The following is a 6,000-nucleotide window of genomic DNA, read 5'->3' as shown; positions in this document are numbered from 1 at the left end:
GTATTGACCACGTTGCTGCGAGCCACCCCTCTGGGACTGTTGCTGAGATCCACGGCCGAACGATCGTCCCCTTTGTCGTCCGGCCTTGGTGAAAACCGGACGCATGGCCCGGCGCAAGGATGCCTGCGCTTTATCTATGCCGCTGAAGGCAGACACAAACTTCGTCAACTCCTTTAAGAAGGGCTGTCCAAAGAGAAGGCCCTGCGCTTCTGGACCGGCCTCAGAGGTTGCCAATTCCGCCAACTTTGGATCTAGTTTCAGGAGAATGGATCGACGACGTTCTGCTGAAATGGCACAATTAACGTTCCCAAACATGCATACGGCCCTCTGGGCCCATTCTATGAGTTCGTCAGGGTTAACTGTCGCAGAGGCTTCCTTGGCTTTGAAACCCAGGTCTAGGATCTTAAATAGGGGACCCAACATGTCCATTAACTTATCCTGACAAGACCGCCAGGAACGGTCCAGGCCCTTCTTTGGGTCTTTAGAGTATTTTTTAAGGTAGGTGACCATCATAGGGTCCACCTCCAGAGTCTCTGCAATATGGTCTGCCAGGTCCGGCCTCGGGCATTCCGAGCGAAGCCGAGCTCGGACTGGTGCCTCAAAGGGCTGGCGGACATGCGCCTCCAGATAGGCTGCCACCGCTGGAGCAGGCAACCAAGAAGACGAATTCGGATGAATAATATCCTCCGGTTCGAAATTCAGAAGAAGAGGACGCTCGGGAGCGTCTACAAAGTGCTCCTTGCGAAGGCGCTTCTTAGGAGGTGAAGTGTCGTGACCAGAGGAGGCCTGAGCAGGATCTGAATCCTCCAAATATTGTGACGCAGAAGATTTTGATTTTTCTGAAGCCAAAACCTTCGCCAACCGTTGAAAATCTAATTTATGCGGGTTGTGAGGAGACTTCGCAGACTTCTGGGAAGGCGGTAACCAACCCTGTTGAATAGCATATTCATTCAGGTGACGTTTGAGGGGATTAATAGCCCGAACTAGAGCCTTATTCACCGAAAGTTGAACACCTTTGTCTAATTCCTCCACCAGGTTATATTCCATGGAGTCATCCTCCTCCTCGTCATAAAAGCAGTCATCATCTGCGTCATAGTACTCAGCCATCGCACTTAAGTGCAAAATTCAATGCCCACAAGATGACTGACTAAGTATGGAGTATCTTGGATACCAATAAGGGGGAGTGACAACCCCAAGAAGGCTGACTGAGAAAGGTACGGACCAAACTCAATTTAACAAAATTCGAATGTGGAGGGAGATAAGCCTGCCAAACTCACTCTAGGCAGAGCCTATGAACAGAAATAACTACCACAGCACTTTCCTGTGCTCCGGCGTCGACGGGGTCGAAAGTTCAGGGCTGTGGGCGTGAGCGCTGGTGAGAAGCGATCCTTCACTCAACCGGCGTGAGGCGAACAGCCAGAACCCGGAAACAAGCAGTGCGCATGCACGACGCTGCTGCCTCTGAAACACCGGCTCGAGAGCGCTCGCGCTCTCCCAAGAAGCCGACGACCCCTGCTCCCACTCCACCAAGCAACCGGGCACAACAAAGCGGCCAAGTGCAGGGAGGTGAACACACGCTCCCAGGAAGACACGCCGCAACGGACGCACAAAAGAACGGCACCGAAGCCGAGCAAGGGTACACAAGCGCTGCGCACAGAATAACACAAGCAGCGAAGTTTAAGCAAGTGTACACAATAAGACAATATCAACAATACCAACAAATACAATGCAAGAAAGGTAAAGTGACTTAACTGGCTGCGGAGCAGCAAAGAAAGAGGAAGAAGGACTGATATGTGGACCTTATATAGTGTTTCCTCTAGGGTCATTCCCAAGTGTTCATGGGATTTGTAGTTTTGTTTTTTGATTGGCTGCTGAGCATTTCATTAAAGAAATGAGAAAGCATAATCGGAGCCTCCTGTCCTGACATAGAATTTGTAGCGTGATACTGTCTGGTATCCCTGCACTCAGCCCGAGCAGAGATCGACTGCTTCTGTCTGATCGTGCCCGAGCCGAAGTGCAGGGGATACACGATCCCAAGGGCTGCCACGGCCCGTGGAGGGAGTTCCGGTGGGGCAGAAAGGCGGGGGGAGGGGCAGTGTGGGGGGTGCTAAAAAACGGAATATGGATAATTGGAGGTAAGGAAACAATTTAATTAATAAAACGAAGTTCGTAGCACGTGCTGCATCACATTTTGTGATGCAGGGCGCTCTACGAAATTCGTTTTATTTATTAAATTGTTTACTTACCTCCAATTATCCATATCCTGGTTTTTAGCACCCCCCCCCCCGCCCCGCCTTTCTGCCCCACCGGAACTCCCTCCACGGACCTGGCTGCCCAAGGGGATACCAGATAATATACAACACCGGCTTTCCTTCCTACTCTGCTATAATTTGCACCAGGTCACTCACATACCCTCTGAGCTGCCTTGGATTTCATTGTCCCTCAGGGGGCCTTGAATAGTTTGGCAAGGCCAGTGGTCACAGCAACCATTGTGCAGGATGATGACGTGCACTTGGAATAGGCTATTTTAATTGTTTGCTGAAAACATCCGCTTGGTGTGTTGAGGTTGCCAGTACAACACTGGTGCGGCTTGCTCCTGGCAAAGTGTGTTAGCCCTCACCCCCCTACAAGACATTAGTGAGTTGTTTTTCCTGTTTCTACCCCACAAGCTTACTGATTAGAGCATTATTAGTGCCACAATGTGAACTGAATGAATGAGGGAGCAGCACTAGATTACACTGTCTTAAGTGGTGCAGGAAAGAGCAAGGCAAGAGCTGCTTCAAGTGGAGTAGGAAAGAGTAAGGCCCTCGAAGTTCTGTTTTTTTAGTGTTTGTACTTGGGGTCCTGAGTAAGGGAGCTAGTTGTTTGGTTGCTTGGTATTTGGATTTAATGGAATTTATGGATGTTATGGCACCAGACCTGCTGACTGAAGTGGTGGTAAAGTCAAGCCTGGACTAGAAGTGTTGTTGATTGCACCACTTGACCATACATAGAATGCCAATTTATTTATTTATTTAATTTAATTATTGAGTTTTACATAGCGCTGGCTGGGCCCGGAGGAATCAGAGAGCTTTACATGAGGAAGAAACATTGTTTCAGAACATGGATACAAAGGGCCCGATGTAGGTAGGGCGTTACCGATCGGTAACGGCCGAAAATACCGATTTTTGGCCCTTACCGATCGGTAAACAGCCATCGAGATGTAGGGAACCAAAAACATAAAGAATCGGATAGAAAACCGAATCGGAATGAGTACCGAATGGGAAAGAATCCGATACGTACATACCGAAAATCGGATATGTATCGAATCGGAAAAACACCGAATCGGATGCAAAGGCCGATTCGGTCCATGTACCGAATCGTTAGTGACACCGAATCGGAAAATCACCGATTCGGTCCATGTACCGATTCGTCAGTGACACCGAATCGGAAAATCACCGATTCGGTCCATGTACCGAATCGTTAGTGACACCGAATCGGAAAATCACCGATTCGGTCCATGTACCGAATCGGTAGTGACACCGAATCGGAAAATCACCGATTCGGTCCCTGTACCGAATCGGTAGAAAGACCGAATCGGACATGAGCCGATTCGGAAAACATGCCGATTCGTATGAATCGCCGATCGGGAAATTCCCCGATTCCGACAGTTGGGGAGATGTAGGGAGGCACAGAAACACCGAAATCGGCTCAAAATCGGTAGAAATCACTCGGTATTTACCATGGATTGCAATCAGGTGGTAACCAACTCCAACCCATATAAACAGTCCCAAAATGCATTGCAACTTGCAGGATCGCAGCTTTCTATGTCATTGCGAGGCGGCTACGGCTACAGCAGGAAGGACAGAGGGAATGGCTAAGAAATGAACAGGTCTACAGACAGAGGATAACCCTGTTCATGCTCACAGAGGCAGAAATACTACAGAGATACAGGCTGGACTCTGACACCATACTTGAGCTCATCAGGGATCTCAAGCCATTCTTGGACCACCACACCCCAAGGGCACACGCCATCCCTGCGCACATCCAGGTGCTATGCAGCCTACACCTTCTAGCGTCTGGCAGCTATCAAAGTGGTGTAGCAGCAGCAGGAGGGGTGAGCCAGAGCAGCCTGTCAAGGTTCTTCCACACATTCCTTGACGCCATGATACACAGGATGGACCAATACATCTCTTTCCCTGCAACCCACGCAGAACTGCTACAAACCAAAGCTGACTTCTACCAGATGGCACAATTTCCCCAAATCATCGGTTGCATAGATGGCACGCACATTCCGATTTGCCCACCAGCGGACACCGAATACATATACCGCAATCGCAAGTCTACACACACCATCAACGTGCAGGTGATCTGCAATGCAAAGTGCACCATCACAGACCTGGTAGCAAAATTTCCAGGGAGTACCCATGACTCCTATATTTTCCAACAGAGTGGCATATATGCACGGCTGATGGCTGGCGAATTTGGAGAAGGATACCTCCTAGGTGAGACACATCATCAGACCCCCATAACACTTAGTAGGTAGGTGGAATACATGTATGCATGTGTCTAATGTGACCCCTTTCTCTTTCAGGCGACAGTGCATATGCCCTCCGCTCATTCATACTCACCCCCTACCTCAACCCCTCCACACCCAGCCAAAGGAGGTATAACCGGGCCCACATACGCACAAGGAATGTTGTTGAACGGACCTTTGGCATCTGGAAAAGTAGATTCAGATGCCTGCACAAGAGTGGAGGTGCAAGGCAGTATACCCCCATCACCTGCTGCAAGATCATAGCAGTATGTGCAATGTTACACAACCTTGCGGTGAAGAAGGGCACTGAGGTGGAGTTGTCTGACTACGAGGACCATGACGACGACAAAGCTGTGCCACTGACACAGCCAGCTGGGGTGTGTACGCCAAGTGATGGCAGATACAGACGTGAGGAGATAACTGAGAACTATTTCTGACTGAGTACAGATGCAAAGACAGCAAAATGTTGATTGGAAAAAAGCAAATTTTAATTGTGTTGCAACACAGTTACGGCACTGATGTGCAACAAAAAATGGTGTATGGGAAATAAAATAAAGTCCAAGGTTCAGGTTGCCTCACCCGCCCTTGCAAGGCTATTTCTTTGCCCGCTTGCCAGACCCACTGGGGTGTCCCTCAGCCCTCTCTGAATGCCCAGCAGCATCAGCGGAGCGCCTGGTGCTCCTCCGTGGCTCAGACACAGCGCTGGCCGGGCTGCTGCGGCTGCTGCTGTCCCCAGCATCACCCAGGTCCAGGGCAGGATTGGAGGCGGTGTTTGAAATAATCATGGCCTCCATCGCAGTGGTGATCCGGGCCATCCCCCTCGTAAGCTCAGCCGTATGCTGACTAAGGACAGATTCCTGGTTGGCGCTGCGATGGCACAGTTGTGCCGTCGCCGCAGCAAGGCGGCCCATGGCGCGGTTCAGCACACGGGCATCCCGCCTGCGCACCAGCTCATGCTCCTCCTGTCTGCTAGTTGAGTGGGTGATGGCAGTGGTTAGCCTGCCTAACCCTGCTGCCACCTCCTTGTTCGATTCCACGACGGCCTGGAATCCCTTGACCAACTCTCCCATCTGCATGTTGTGCTGCAGGAGCTGGCGTTGGCAGGCCATAGTGGATCTTGCCTGTTGCCTCTGAATCTTCACCATCTGTCCCTCGAGGCCCAGGAATACACTGCCCTCCCGTGCTGGTGCAGCAGTGGTGGTGATGGTACGGCGCCGGGCACTGCTGCTTCCGGCCTGCTGAGTGGGCTGGGGTGCCACTGGTGGGGGTGTGGAGCTGGCCGGTCCCTGAGCCCCTGCTCCCAGGACAGGTTGAACAGGTGGCAAGGCCATGGTTGTGGCAGGAGCTGGTGTAGGCGGAATGGTGTCCCTTGTAGGGGAGTTCTCTGGGGAGAACTGCAAGGGGGTGTGCTGGCCATTTCTGGGGAGTGCAGGGCATCGAAGTCAATGACCAGGACTCCCTCCATACCTAGCCCTGGGGTGTCT

The sequence above is a fragment of the Lissotriton vulgaris genome, chromosome 9 (assembly GCF_964263255.1).
Source record: "Lissotriton vulgaris chromosome 9, aLisVul1.2, whole genome shotgun sequence".
Lineage (NCBI taxonomy): Eukaryota > Metazoa > Chordata > Amphibia > Caudata > Salamandridae > Lissotriton > Lissotriton vulgaris.
This window is presented reverse-complemented; position numbering follows the sequence as displayed.